The sequence below is a fragment of the Dendrobates tinctorius genome, unplaced genomic scaffold (assembly GCF_039654945.1).
Source record: "Dendrobates tinctorius isolate UK_male_01 unplaced genomic scaffold, ASM3965494v1 ptg000032l, whole genome shotgun sequence".
NCBI classification, from domain to species: Eukaryota; Metazoa; Chordata; class Amphibia; order Anura; family Dendrobatidae; genus Dendrobates; species Dendrobates tinctorius.
Window position 1 is genome coordinate 6,250,663 of NW_027361700.1, and position 16,489 is coordinate 6,267,151.

Below are 16,489 nucleotides of genomic sequence, written 5' to 3' on the forward strand. Positions count from 1 at the left end.
AAAGAATCTAATTAATAAAAATATTGGAGAAAGAGAAACCAATCACAAACTAAAATGTTTCTACACTAATGCACCAAGCATGGGCAACAAACAAGGAGAATTGGAACTACTAACACAGGAAAAGAAATATGATGTCATTGGAATTACTGAAACTTGGTGGGACGATACACATGATTGGAATACACGACTAGAAGGATACAACTTATTTGCAAGAAACAGACTTGATAAACGAGGAGGAGGTGTCGCATTGTATGTTAGAAACGCGTATATCTGCACAGAGATTGAAGCTTCAGAGACTGGGTGTTCTGTGGAAACTGTTTGGGTAAGAATACAAGGACAGAACAATGGAAAGGACACCATTGTAGGCATTTACTACAGGCCGCCTGTGCAAGCTGAAGATATGGATGAACTCTTTATGCATCAAATGGCCAAGTTCTCCAAAAAATATGACATAGTTGTCATGGGGGATTTCAACTATCCAGACATTTGTTGGGAATCTCTCTCAGGCAAAACTAACAGGTCAAGGAAATTCTTATCCTCTCTTGCTGACAACTTTATCTTCCAAAAGGTAGGGGAGAAAACAAGGGGAACTGCTACCTTGGATCTAATCCTTATAAACAGGGAGGAAATGGTTGAGGCGGTAAAAGTGGCTGGGACCCTAGGAGGTAGCGACCATGCTATTTTAGAATTTTGGATAACTAGAGGAGGAAGACCTGTGAAGACTCAGACGTCAAGGTGAGATTTCAGAAAGGCAGATTTTAAGGGATTCAGAAAGAGAATTGGAGGGATCCAATGGCTGGATATCCTTAAAGACAAAAATGTCCAGGAAGGATGGGAAATCTTGAAAAATGAAATTCTCAAAGCAGAATTGTTAACAATTCCGAAAAGAGGGAAGAATAGGAAGCATTTAAGGAAGCCAGGATGGATGAACACAGAACTTAAGCACATGCTAAAAAGGAAGAAAAAAATGTTTATAAAATGGAAAGAGGGAGGCATATCTAAAGAAGAATATAATGATGCCTGCAGAACCTGCAGGGCACAAATCAGATTAGCTAAAGCTGACAATGAATTGAGGCTTGCAAGAGATGTCAAAAGCAATAATAAAGGATTTGGGTGATATGTCAAAAGTAAAAGAAAAGTCAAAGATGCTATAGGATTTTTACAGGATGAAAATGATGAAATGGTAAGACAGGATGTTGAGAAGGCCGAACATTTAAATTCCTATTTTGCATCTGTTTTCTCTCAGAAAGGAAATGTAACATCAACTGTTCTTCACTGTCCTATTAAGGGAATAGAAGAATCCAGGATATCTATAAACAGAAAGATAGTGAGGAAACACTTAGCTAACCTAAATGAATTCAAGTCTCCAGGTCCAGATGAATTACACCCCAGAGTACTGAAGGAGATAGCAGAAGAAATTTTTGAACCCCTCTCCATAATCTTTGAAAATTCTTGGAGAACAGGAGAAGTCCCAGAAGACTGGAGAAGAGCAAATGTTGTTCCTATCTTCAAAAAGGGGAAGAAGGTGGACCCAGGCAACTATAGGCCGGTGAGTCTGACTTCTATACCAGGAAAGATCTTTGAACAAATTATTAAACAACATGTATGTCACTACCTGGATAAGAATGAAGTGATTAAACAGAGTCAGCATGGGTTTGTAACTAGTAAGTCATGTCAGACTAACTTAATTTCCTTCTATGACGGAATCACTGATTGGGTGGATCAAGGAAATGCTGTAGATATAGTATATCTTGACTTCAGCAAAGCATTTGACAAAGTATATCATACAATCCTTATTGAAAAAATGACTAAGTATGGAATGGACAAGGCAACTGTTAGGTGGATTCATAACTGGCTTAGTGATCGGACCCAAAGAGTGGTCGTAAATGGCTGCACATCCAGTTGGAAGAATGTCTCAAGTGGGGTACCACAGGGCTCTGTCCTGGGCCCTGTATTGTTCAACATCTTTATCAACGATTTAGATGAAGGAATTGAGGGTAAACTGATTAAATTTGCTGATGACACAAAGCTAGGAGGGATAGCTAATACTAGAGAAGAGAGAGAGGATTCAAAAAGATATAAATAAACTGGAGAAGTGGGCAGCAACTAACAGAATGTTTTTTAACAGGGAAAAATGCAAAGTACTACATCTGGGCAATAAAAATAAAAAAGCATATACAGAATGGGAGGAATAGGCCTAAGCAACAGCACATGTGAAAAAGATTTGGGTATACTAATAGATCACAGACTGAATATGAGTCAACAGTGTGATGCAGCAGCAAAAAAGGCAAATGCAATTCTAGGATGTATTAACAGAAGTATACAGTCTAGATCACGTGAAGTCATTATTTCCCTCTACTCCTCTTTGGTCAGACCTCATCTGGAATATTGTGTCCAGTTTTGGGCACCACATTTTAAAAAAGACATCAACAAACTGGAGCAAGTTCAGAAAAGAGCGACCAGAATGGTGACCGGTCTGCAAACCCTGTCTTATGAGGAAAGGTTGCAGGATTTGGGATTGTTTAGTTTGCAAAAGAGAAGACTGAGAGGAGACTTAATAGCTGTCTACAAATATCTAAAGGGCTGTCACATTGTAGAAGGATCAACTTTATTCTCATTTGCACAAGGAAAGACTAGAAGTAATGGGATGAAACTGAATGGGAGGAGACACAGATTAGATATTAGAAAAAACTTTTTGACAGTTAGAGTGATCAATGAGTGGAACAAGCTGCCACGAGAAGTGGTGAGTTCTCCTTCAATGGAAGTCTTCAAACAGAGGCTGGACAAACATCTGACTGGGATGATTTAGCGAATCCTGCTTTGAGCAGGGGGTTGGACCAGATGGCCCAGGAGGTCCCTTCCAACTCTACGATTCTATGATTCTATAATTATAGCATATACGTTCACTTAGTCCACTTACCCGCCAGACCGAAGAACGATACCGAATCAGACGTGGGCCCCGGAACTGCACGCGGCTTGTCCTTTGGGACCCCTGCACCCCGGACTCCTTGCTTCGTCGGAACTCCAAATGGCTGCTGCTGTTTTGCAGTGACTGCTCCTTGGTCTCTTTCTTACGGTGCTGCTGAGGTGACTTCCGTGGCTCCTGCTGGTGTTCTGTGTCCGAGGACGCATCCATCAGCTGCTGCTCTTCTGGAGGCTTGGTGCTCATGGTGCCAGGTGACAGGTCACGCTGTGCCCCCTGTGCTTTTAAGCCAAGTGAGGGGCGAGTTTCAAGAACAATGTTTTTTTTTTTCCCACTGCACACGTGCACCCAGCTTCCCCAGCTGCTTTGCGACGTTGCGCGCTCCGCCCCGCACCACCGCCGCTCCCAGTGGTGCATTGCGCGGGCAGCGGCGTCTCCCCCGGCCTGCCGGCGCGTGTATGACATCGCGCGCTCCGCCCCAAGCATGCGCACCACCGCCGGCTCCCAGTGGTGCATTGCGCGGGTGGTGGCATCTCCCCCGGCTGCCGGCGCGCGTGGGGGATACCCGCGCCCGCTGGCGCTCTCCCACCCCGGTACCTGCTTCGGCCCAGGGCCGCCATGGAGGACGCCATCCTGAGAGAGGGCGGATCTTCTTGCTGCCACCTCTCCCCCCGCACACTCTGGAGGCCCGCTGACCCCAGTGGTGGTGCCTCGGTTTACCGCCCCAGCTGGGAAAGGGGGCTCCCGCTGCCATCTTTCAGACTGGTCGGCCCCGGCATCTGGTAAGTCTGTAGGTTCCCTATGGGGACAGGAAACCAACTGATGTGGGAGAGAGGTACCGCCTTTTTATCGGTAGGTTTCCTTTCCCCGTGGGGCGGATCCCCTCTCTCCATGGTGCCGTCATCGGGGAAGGGGAAAAAGTGTTTGTTTACCACTTAAATGTTGCTAACTTCTGAACAGGCTGCTATAGCCGGGAGACTCTAAGGCCGCTATTTGGCCATGAACTGCCATGGCAAACATCAGGACCACACAATCATGATCTCAGGGTGTCAATTGGATTAAAGTGCAAGCCCCCACAATCTATTAACCATTTATTTGATGTAGTCACTTTTGACAGCGGCAACTAAGGGGTTAAACAAATATGGACGGTGTCAACACTGATCATTTGTGATGCAGCAAGTTGTCAGCTACAGTGTACAGTTGACAGCTGCTGGATTGTCACCTGTATGGGGATGATATTCTCTTATATTTCCGGTCAGTAAAAAGACGTATTGGCTGTCATTAAGAGATTAAAGGACAGGCACACATACAGTATATAGATTTTAGAATACTCACATTGTAGCAGCTGAAGCTGTTATCCTAAGTTGTGTCTTGTCTCTTGCTTGATGGGTGTATTTTCTCCTACAGGGCTTCTTATCTCTTGCAGACTGTCTGTAGAGTAAGTGGTCTGGCACTACAGACACCTTCTTTTATGTACCCTCCTCCAAAACAATGTTGCTTGTTTAGGGGGTGGATTAAACAAGTGTCTAGACATTGTTTACTCTGAAATCGCGTGTGCTCACAAAGCGCTGACGTGCACACTTCACAGCGCACGTCAGCGACCCCATAGACTATAATACTATTTTTTTGCGCATTGCATGCGCACACGCACGCATGTGATTTTTTTTAACGATGTTGGGCGGAACAAAAAATGCAACATGTAGCGTCCGGCGTGTCTAGTCGCACACCTGGAAAATGCGCAGCGCACGAAAATGCTGAGGCACGCGTGCAATCGCTAGACACTGCGCCCGCCATTTTAAATATAGGGGACAATTGTGCGTGCGACAGATAGCGCACGATGCGCTGCGCGATAAAACGCTAGTGTGAAACCAGCCTAAAACCGCACAAACAATGCACTAAATCCGCAGGAAAAATGCAGGTCATTTGACCTGCGGATTTAGTAAAATCTGCGCGGAAAATTAAACAGCAGATTCCCCACTGTGTGCACATAGCCTTTAGCACCTGGCATCAGGGAACAACGCTGACAGTAATGCTGTTTCCCAGGTGCCAGTCCATGTGGTACTGTTGCAGCACACAGGCAGCACATGGTTGCCACACGTATGCAGCAAGTATTACAAACTCAGACACTGATATCCCTTGTACTGGTTGTTCCAGTGCTGGAAATATCAGGACGTGTGAAACCGGCCTTAGGGAGGGTGGAGTAAATTTTAAGAAGTCCCAATTGATGAATAAGCTGAAAACTTCTAGAAATACTAAACCTTGCCCACAGTGTTAAACATAAAAATAGGCAAAAAAAAACCCCACACATAAACACATGTAAAACAGACATTAAAAATGATACAAATTAAAAGAATAAGGCACAAATGAAAGACGTGAAAAACACCAATAACAAGACAATAATACCCGCAAATACGATAATTAATTGGGTTAGAATTGTCTACATCAAGTCGATCAATGAAGGTGGAAATTGTGATCTAGTTATAACATATGATCAAGGCTGCAATCTCTATCTTAGGCAGATACATCAAGATTAGAAATGTATTAGTGATAATGATGACTCAGATAACTTCATTGTAGGTGGAATGGATTATGGAAGCTGACATTTTCAATTACCTGAAAAAAAAATTGTAAAATACTTTATTTGGTGGAAAAGTGTCTTGTTAAAAATCATTCTTTGATACTAAACATGAGGTCATCCCTTCTTTAATCACAAATCTCCGTTATCAAATTTTCAAAAAAGGTATTTTCTGTCCATTAGTACCTTCTGGTCTTTGTTTTATACATTTTATAGGCTCAGTCTAACCTTATTAGCTGATCTTTGACCCTAACATTTAAAAGGGTGTTCTATAGATGATCAAAACCATTTGCACTACCCTGGGTCGGTGTCCACTTCAATACTCCACAGCAGCTGCAACAGGGCAATGATAACTTCCTCAGTTGGCACTCAAACTGATGTTCTGGTCACATCTTGTGACTTAGCCTGAAGCGGTGGCCTAGCAATCGCTAGGAAGATCAGAGTGCCACCATTCAAGTGACAGCCGAGGAAGCTCAGACTGCACTACTCTAGACCAGTGGTCCCCAACCTTTTTTGCACCAGGGACCGGCTTGAACCAAGACCATGCTTCCATGGCCCGGCAGGGCGGGGATGGAGGTGTGACAGGGGTGGGGCTTTGGTCATAAGGGGGCGGGGCTATGGACGCAGTTGTAGTTTAGCAGTGCATATTTATCATTTAATTATAACATTTTTAATGTGACTCAACTCACCATAGGTTTTGAATGAGTGGGAGCACCTGGCTTGTTTCTGTTTCAGTGGGAGCACTGGGCTACTTCTACTGATGACTGTCACTGCTAATGATGATTGGAACCTACAAGGAAATGGAGCATTGAGCACTTAAGAACAATTGTACTGGAGTACTGTACATGCTGATTATTTTCTAATCATCAGAAAATGTATGTGTGGTCCCCCCCGTCCAGCTCTGTGTGGCTCCCCCTGTTGTATGCATGGCTCCCCTGTCCCATCCTGTATGCATGGCTCCGCTCCCACTCTCCCTCCCTTGTATATATGGCTCTGCTCCCACTCTCCCTCCCCTGTATATATGGCTCCGCTCCCACTCTCCCTCCCCTGTGTATATGGCTCCGCTCACACTCTCCCTCCCCTGTGTATATGGCTCCGCTCCCACTCTCTCTCCCTTATATTTATGGCTCCGCTTGGCTCCCCCATCCTCCCCATCATACTTACCCTCACGTCGCTGAACTTCCTTCCCGTTGCTGCACGTCCCTGCATCTCGCGGCGCTTCAGCTTCTTCCTGTGCGGAGCGGTCACGTGCTACCGCTCATTAAGGTCCATGAATATGGACGCCACGCCTATGGGAGATGAGTGGCATCCATATTCATGACCTTAAATGAGCGGTAGCACGTGACCGCTCAGCGCTGGATGAAGCCGCCGCTGGATGAAGCCGCCGCGGGATGCAGGGTGAGTATCAGCTGCTGCACCGCCCCCCGGCTCCCCTTGTGTCCGCGGACCGGCAAGGGCACTGCAACGGCCCGGTGCTGGGCCGTGGACCGGCGGTTGGGGACCCCTGCTCTAGACAATAGGCCAGAGTAGTGTGAATTATTTGCATATCTCTATGGTGTTCCCTTCTGGAACATTTAAGTCACATCAACAGGATTTACCATAAATGTCCTAAAGAGGTGGGTCTCACTGCTGGAACTCGCATCTATCTTGAAATAGGATTCACGTCCGCAATGGTAAGGTGGCCACACATGTAGGACCGGCGTTAGGGACAGGCAGACCATGCAGCTGCCTAGGGCCCCCGCTCCCCCAGCTAGCGGCACATCACACAGCGGCTATGGGGCCCGTGAGGCATGGGGGGCCCGCCTGCCCCCAGCGCCATCTCGCAGCCGACTCCCCTTGCCTCCGCATTGAACTATACCGGCGTTTTCTGGTACAGTTCAAAGCAACAATGGAGGAGAGAGCGTCAGCTGATACTCCCTCTCCCATCATTCCCCGCTCTGCCTCTGACATTGCCGGTGTGCGATGAAATCATCACGCACTCACTGTGTGCCAGGCAGTGCAGCCGCTGAGACAGGAGCCAGCCGGAAGCAGCGCGGGCACGAAGAGAGGTGAGGAGTCTGTTTTTTTTTTTACTATAACAGTGAGTACTGGACTGTGGGGCCATTCTTGGGGAGGGGGAGGAGATGTGGGCTGTGCTATATAATATGTGGGCTGTGCTATATACTATGTGGCTGTGTTATATACTATGCCGGCTGCGCTATATACTATGAGGGCTCCACTATATACTATAAGGGCTGCGCTATATACTATGGGGGGTATATTATATTCTATGGGGAGGCTGTGTTATATACTATGTGCCTGTGTTATATACTACGGGGGGTACATTATATTCTATGTGGGAGGCTGTTATATACTATGGGGGGTTACATTATACATTATATTCTATGGGGGAGGCTGTGTTTTATACTATGGGGGTACATTATATTCTATGGGGGAGGATGTGTTATATACTATGGGGGCTGCATTATATTCTATAGGGGGCTACATTATATTCTATGGGGGGCTGTATTAGATTTTATGAGGGAGGATTGCATCATACTCTTTGATAGGGCTACATTATATTCTATGGGGAGGTGGGCTGTATTATATTCTATTCGGGGCTACATTATATTCTATGTGGGGCTGTATTATATTTATATTCTATGAGGGGTGATTGCATCATACACTATGAGGGGGCTACATTATACTATATGAGGGGGGCTGCATTATATTCTATGCGGGGTTACATTATACTCTGTGGGATGGTTACATTATACTCTGTGGGGTGGCTGCATTATGCACTATGGAGTGGCTGCATTATACTATATGTGGGCTGCATTATATTGTATCGAGGACTATGGGGAATACATTACACTATATGAAGAACTATGGGGTGCATTATACTATGGGAAGTGAATTGTACTACATGGATGACTATGGTGGTGCATTATACTATATGGAGCACTATGAGGAGTGAGATATACTATGTGGAGGACTGAGCAGTGTATTTTAATATATGGAGGACTATGAGTAGTGTATTATACTATATGGAGCACATTATATTATATGGAGGACTATGGGGTGTGCATTTTACAATATGGAAGACTGTGGTGCACATTATAATATATGGAGGACTATGGGGTGTGCATTTTACAATATGGAGGACTATGGTGCACATTATAATATATGGAGGACTATGGTGTGTATTATACTAAACAAGCAAAATGCTGCATATTCATCGAGTGATTGGATTGTTTATGCTGGAACAAAAATCATTGTTCTCAGCAGCACATTGCTGGTGTAAACTTTAGATGTGGAGCTGATAACATGATACTGTATGGAGACAGATTGATCTATTAGTGATTGTTCTGTTCCCATCATTCTTCCTCAGTCGGTGTAAAGAGGCCGGGAAACAAGTGTTGAACAATATTGTCTATCACACTCATTTGGCGGCCTGAACTCAGTGCATCTAACTACAACCGAAAAGCTTCTGTGTGATGTGCTATATGTTTGCATTTGGGGCCCCATTTTACACTTTACCTAGGGCCCCACTTTGCCTAAAACCGGCCCTGCACACATGTGCAGCACATCATCTTCATTTTAATTTTCAGACCCCCGCAAAAATAAATAAAGCAGGAGCCAACAATTTTCTTACTTGAATTTTGGATATGAGCTTTGGTAAAACTTCCTTTTAAGATGGTTTCACACACAACATTGTTTGGAAAAATACAGTACTTCTGTAACTGTTGTTGCTTTCATAGTTTTTTGAGTAGAAGTCAGATGGGAAATATAAAGGGCTCTCATTTTCCCTGCCTGCTAGCTCAATTTCTGCCTTATGGCTAAAAAAAAAAAAAAAAAAAACATCAGTGGCATTTTTCATCAAAAAAATCGGGTGTGTTTAAACAACTTTAGAGTGCATTCACACAAAGTATAGAGGCTGTATTTTACTGCCCATGTCGCAACTTCATTTCCTCCAAGCGACTATAGGTCTCCTGACCTGAACTAATAATCTCAGACTCATTTGAAGCCTTCAGTTTAGGATAAGAGACCCAGGATTGAGGTGAAAATTGTGCCCATAACACGGACTGTAAGCTAAAATCATCGCTAAAGGTCCCTACTCAAGTCACCCTTTATTAGATCTGCTTTCATAATTTCCTAACTCAATAAATGGTGACCCTAAAGGGCCTGTCACACTAAGCGATATCGCTAGCAATATCGCTATAACTTGTGACGTTATAGCGATATTGCTAGCGATATCGCTGTGTCTGATACTTACCTACGACCGGCTCCCCCGCTGGTTATCGCTGATCGCTCGAGAACGTTCTGGACCGTTTCTCGTCGTCAGCTTCCTGCGGTGCTTCCTGTGGAGAGACGAGCGTGGAGCCGGGCGGGAGGACGCAGGATCGCCTCGTCTGACAGTTAAGTAGCGACCCCCGTCCCCAGAGATGTCGCTGGTGAGATCTGCCTGTGTGGCAGCTCACTAGCGACCACTTAGCGATGCACCAGCGATCCTGACTGCGTCATATCGCTGGTCGGGATCGCTGCTGCTTCGCTAAGTGTGACAGTACCTTAAGGCAACGTTCACACATTCAGTATTTTACATAAGTATATGTAAGCCAAAATCAGAGATTGAACAATTAGAGGAAAAGTATAATAGAAACACGTCACCATTTTTGTATTTTTCACGCACTCCTGGTTTTGGCTTACAAATACTGAACGTGTGAACGTGGCCCAAGATGAAAAGTAGGACAGGATGAAGGGTGTAGGAAGACTAGAACTACGGTTTCAGGTCATTGATGGTCATTGGGCTTGTATATATTGGCGCTAGAGAATGCAATACATCATCCAGGGACAATATTTTCTTTCGTAATGAGTTTAACTACTTAGCTCGTTGGTTCTGTATTGAAGTTTCACCACCAGTACCCTGACCTGATGCGTTCTTACAATCTTCCTCAATTCCAAGCAACGGTTATTGAACAGCCAAGACTTACAATAGAAGATAAAGTATCACGTTCCCCATAGTCATAACAGGGAATATGGTGATCAAACTCTGGACTCTTCATCAGAGCAATTCTTCTTTAAGGCAGTGACGGCAATAATTCTGTTTTCTATCTCTATAGCAGCTCATTATTGTTCGCACTGTACTTAGTCACGACATCATATATCTGCGTGTAGCGCATATATGCAAAGGTTATCCAAGTAGGAAAACATGATTTCTCTCAAAAGCCATTGTCAGGGTAAAATCCTGTACATTTCAGTGGGGGTTTAACAAATAGTCTAATGTAAAGCGCCATTTATGCTACAAAGCAGGCTTGTTGTGTAACAGATCTGACGTGCCATGCTGTGGGCACACATAATTATCACCATTCTGTGCTAGCACAATATGCAATCTGTGTGTATTTTACATATGCGCGTAATGAGCGATCCGACAAAAAATATAGCAGCATGGAGGAAAAGATCTATTGTGTGATGGCATGAAGAGGCTGAAATTGTGTATGGAAATAGTAATTGAGACTCTGAAGACTACAGCGCGGATGAAGACAGAGTATTGGAAGATGTCACCAGCAGAGTTGAGCGACTTTGGTCGGATCAGGTTTCATGAAACAAAATTTGAGTCGGATGAAACTGGTCCGACTAGGGCAAAAAAAAGTCGGAGTTTCGTCCGAAACCCAACCCCAATGCAAGTCAATGGGGAATAAAAGTCGGCATTGAGTGGATGAATGGCTAGTATCCACGTGTATGACCCGGACTGATCTCTGACCCCGTCTCTTGGTATTCGTCTCTGCTCCTACGTTTCCTCTCTGGCATTTGACTTCCTGGCTTGTACCCCGACCACATATTTCGCTTCACGTTTCTGGACAGTGTGCTCATGTTTTGGCTATCTGACCCTCGGCTTGGTATTTTGACTACGTGTATTGCTGCTCCTTCTGGTACGTCTGCTCCTGCTAGTTTCTGACTCGGTTCGTCTGACCATTCTCTCTCGTTACCTGTCACACCTGTGCTATTGCTCAGTGTTTGCTACTCTTAGTGTGTAACCTCTCTTCCGTCACCAGCTCCCCCTGGTGGAGGTTTCACTACAGTAGATATTTACAATCTTTTGGGAACTATGTCATGCTGTGCACATCTATTTTAGATTATACATATAACTTAACTGTAAATTTATATTGACTTATGACATAATTCAGTGTACTCTTTTCCCAAAATTTTGTTCTGAGGGACCTCTGCTGGTTGCTATTTTTGCATTTATGTATCTCTGTTTTGTGACTATTACAAATGAGTTTCATTATTTTTGATTATTTACCAAATAAAATGTTGGTTTTAACAAGATAAAAAGTCTTTCTTATCTTTATGGTATATACTTCCCTCCTATCTTTGTTAGCATACATTGTAATGAAGGCAGTGGGGTCACATTGCAACCCCCAAGAAGACACAAGAACTAAGTCACGAAAAGTCAGAATCAGTTGGATTTTTCGCATCTTGAATAATTCTGTACCTCGTAGGTCACAATGCAATCAAATTCACTTGGGCTATGCTGCAATGTAACAGCGATGTTTAATCGTGGTTCCCAAAATCATCATGTAACCCCAGTCATAGGCCTAGTGACCAAGCAGATTCACTTGTGATATCTACAGCGCATATAAGATGCATTATTAAAGAAGTTGTCCGGTCTTAAAACTACAAGTATGCAGCCAGTCTATGTGACTGCAGACTTGCTAATACTAACATCGTGTGCTCTGTGATGGAGAAGTGTGCGCGTGACCACAAGTATGAGATTTGATACATGCAGTCTTGTCCCAACTAGACATGCGTGACCTCTGTCAATGCAAGTGCAGCGAGCAATGCTGGACAAGTCTAATCGGAATGTTGATGGAACTATGCAAATCTCCTATTTGCTGTCACATGACCACCCGCTCCCAACGCCAGAGAATCCTCACTGTGCGCAGTGGGCGTAATGTGAAGATTCACAAGTCTGCAGCCACATAGATCATAGTATCCAGGCGTCCAAGGCCCTGAGGTTTTGGTCCGGATGGACCTTTTCCAAGTTGTATTTAGAATAAGAACAGTTTCTGTGTGGTGTGAACATGAAGTATGAGTGGAAGTACATGGATGTTTTACTACAATGTATATTATGGACGTTAAGACATGATGGTGTAGTAGTGGTCTGTAAACTGCCTTATACCTTTTTCACACAGTGTTTCTTATACTATTTAAATGTTGGCTTTTTTTACCTCTCATTTTTATGTCACATAATGAATTTTCCCATGGGCTTCTTTAAAAACTCCAAAAATAGTTGGTGGAAAAATAGGGCAGCAGGTATTGCTATTTTTCTGGTAAAATGTCAGCCACCATGAGGGCACCTGATGGACCCTATTATAAGTCAGAAGGGTCTATCGGGCATCATTAGTATTTGCCATACTGTGAGCAGCTTATTTATTTTTTCTTGGCTTATAATTAGAGTTGAGCGAAACGGGTCGGTCAAATTAAAAAATTGCCGTCTTTCGCTAAAGTCCGGTTTCGCCGATCGAAACCCGACCATAGCGTGAGGTCGACCATGAGGTCGCCGATCAGAGTGCCAAAGTCGCGTTTCAAAATAATGCTTCCAGCGCCTTTTCTCAGCCAATGATGGAGGACGCACACTGTGGGCAACGTGATGACCTGGGCAGCGGCCACCACCATCTTAGAGAAGGGCATTGAAGTGATTGGCTGGCTTTGTGTGGCGTCACAGTGGGTATAAAAGGCTGTGACCGCCAACCGCCATCTTACTTCTGCCGATCTTAGCATAAGGAGAGGTTGATGCTGCTAATTCTGCATAAGGGAGAGCTTTAGGCAGGAAAGAAGAAAAAAAAACCTGCTTCTGCTGATAGCGCTTTACACTGTACAGTTAGTGTTAGGAACGGCGGAACGCACTAAATAAAAATAATAATAAAGGGCGTTCGCCGCTCGGGGTCCACCGTGCAGTAGGTGATATAACCGCTGCTAAGTGGTGGCAGGAGCAATATGGCGGAAATGCGCACAGGGTTAAACTTCACCCAGGTGCGCAGAGCAATCTCAGTTAATTCACAGAGATGCCAAATAAGTACAAACACAAAAGACTGAGCCTGTTGAGGTCACAGAACTCAGTAAAAATGCACACACGGTATCAGGTCACAGGAGTAGCCCAAGACGGCGGCACTACGTCCATCTAGACCTACCGTGTGCGGAGCATCACAACTGCGAACGCAAAGGGGCTGGTGATGCAGCGCGGCGTGGACACTGCCGCTAAACGACAAAGCTAAGGCGCAAGCGCAATGTTGGACGCTAGCAGCTGTGGATGTTGCAGCAGTGGAGCGCTGGCTCTGATTCTGACTCAGTCCCTAACCACATACGTAATATCAGAGAGAAGGGGTTTTATAATGAGTCATTCACCAGAATCATACATCCGTCCTCATACACACAGCAGAAAGTAAGTCTATACTAGCGCATGGTGGAACAGCCATGCGCGCCTTTTATAGCAGCCGGGACCTTCCGCAAGCTTCCAGATCTCTGAGATGGACCAATGAGTTCTGGAGCGGGACCTGAGCACATGACTCCCGATCTCCAATGGGAGATCGTCCCATGAGCATGCTCAGTAGGAGGACAGAAGGACTTAGCTTCAGGAGAGATTTGCTGCAAGGCAATGTCCTCTGCAATCTCCTCTGCAGTAGATAAACAGCAGGAGACTGCAGAATGTGAGGGTCTGGATCCCTGTGGAGTAAACGCAGAAATCCGAAGCCTAACAGTTAGTGTGCAGTGAAAGGGGAGGATTTTTGCTTTTGTGCAGCAGCGCTGGTGGTAATTAGGCTGCCTTTTAAGGCTACCTGCTACCTGCATTGCTGTGTGCACACTGCTGTTCAAACTGCTTTTTTCAAAGCACTCCAACTTTTATTATTTTGTCCTGGTGAGTTACTGAATGTTAGTTTTTTCACACACTGTATAGCGGTGTACGCTCCTCACACACTACCGTGTACCAGCGGCTGGTATCACAGACAAATAGAAGCTTTCTGGGTGTGACTCTGGAAGAAAAAGCCGAGGAGTTTGTCCGTTTTTCCAGACCTACACCTTAGAGTGCTGTCCGCTTTTCAAACAGTTTCGTATATCTGCTGTTTAATCACGGTCAAAACTAGACAGAGACAGCGTGTGTCAATCCGTATACAAATAGACGGAGATTGACAATTTTCCATACAGACACCGTAAAGCCGTGTACGCTCCTCACACACTACCGTGTACCGCCTTGTATCATGGACAAATAGAAGCTGTGTGTGACTCTGGAAAAAAAAGCCGAGGAGTTTTTCCGTTTTTCCAGACCTACACCTTAGAGTGAGGGCTGTCCTCTTTTCAAACAGTTTTGTATATCTGCTGTTTGATCACGGTCAAAACTAGACAGAGACAGCGTGTGTCAGTCCCTATACAAATAGACAGAGATTGACAATTTTCAATACACACACCTGTCTGATTCTCAAACAGTATTGTATATCTGCCGTTCGCATTACAGTCACATCTATACAGAGTCAGCGTGTGTGTGACACTCCGTAAATACATATACGGAGATTGTTAGTTACACAAAAAACGTATACAGCTGTACACTTCTGATACAGTTCTGTATATATCTGCTTGTTGGATTACGGTCCAGTTCATACTGTGAGAGCGTCTGTGACTAACAAAATATATACGTAGATTTAATTTTTTAATACACCTTACACAGCTGGACTCTCCTTATACAGTACCATCTCTCTGCTGGTATTTTTTGTACATTTTCCCAAACATGAGGAAGTATGGTGGAAGAGTCCGTGGATGTGGGCAGGGGGGCACAGCTGGTACTGGTGGTGGTGGTGCATCGGCTGGTTCTGGCAAAAGCACAATAGCAGCTAAGGCAGGAGGTGTTGAGCCTGCATCATCCTCTGGCCCTAGAAGACCTGTAAAGTTGCCATTTTTAAAGCCGGAGCATCAGGAACAGGTCCTCTTCTGAACGTCGAAACCTGCAAGCACGGAGTCGTCAGTGCAGGGTTCTGGTCAGGAAAAACACACCTTTCCTTGTGTCCTTCACCCCCAACAAAAGATAAGGATTCGGCAGCCCACTCTTCAGATTACTCTATGGAGCTCTTTTCACATACCATGCCTGGGTTATCCAGTCAAATCCTGAATTCCCCAGTCCAAGATGAATCTGACATGGAGTGCACTGATGCACAGCCACTGCTAGATGATTCTGCTGGTACATCGACCCAGAGCACTACTTTGCCCTCGCAGTCTATTGAGCCAGAATCTGACCCTGATGAAACTCAGGTGCCCCTTCCCGCATACTATACCACCTCACACTGTGATACAGAGGAAGGTAAAGAGGAAGGTGCAGATGACTTTGAAGAGGAGGTGATGGATGACCCAGTTCTTGACCTGGATTGGCATCCATTGGGGGAGGAGGGTGGCGCTGGCAATAGTTCAGATAAGGAGAAGGATCCGCAGCAGGCATTGACATCGCAGCAGCGGTTATCTGGCCGGCCCGTAGCTGTCCAAAAACGTGGACCAAAAACTAAAAGAGTTGCAGGACAGCTTGGCCAGACGGTCAACTAAGCACAGCGTGCAAGGCCAGAAAATGTATACCATAGTAGGAATGTAATACTTTGGGGAACTCTACGTTAGAGAGTGGACCCTCTGGGTCACGGATCCGGAGCCCCTGGGCCGAGCACGCCAGGTGAAGACCGACCCCTATACAGGGATCGTTAGGGGCAGGGCCACAGAGGACGGAGGCGCGACAGCCGGAACCAAGAGGGACGGCTCCACGGACAAAAGGACTGGGAAGGTGACGGTGCGAATAACGAGAAAGGACCAGTGGCACAGGGGAGGAATACTACGGGAGAAAGGCACGTGGAAGACCAAGGCGGACTGGAGACAGAGGACGGCACAGGGGATGGAAGGAAGACAGCGCCCAGGCAGACTGGGTGGAAGGGAGACACGAGCCTGAGGACGACAGGGCGAAACAGGCAGAGAGAGTTTAACTA

At 45.4% G+C, this 16,489-nt stretch overlaps 1 long non-coding RNA gene across 1 annotated transcript in view; it reads right to left on the reverse strand.

The window, feature by feature from the left end:
- LOC141086673 (uncharacterized) overlaps window positions 1-16,489 on the reverse strand; it is a 62,199-nt gene that overhangs the window by 27,430 nt on the left and 18,280 nt on the right. Inside the window, exon 2 of the long non-coding RNA XR_012231632.1 lies at window positions 6,188-6,288. This is a non-coding gene — a long non-coding RNA (uncharacterized lncRNA). The remainder of the gene's footprint in view (window positions 1-6,187; window positions 6,289-16,489) is intronic.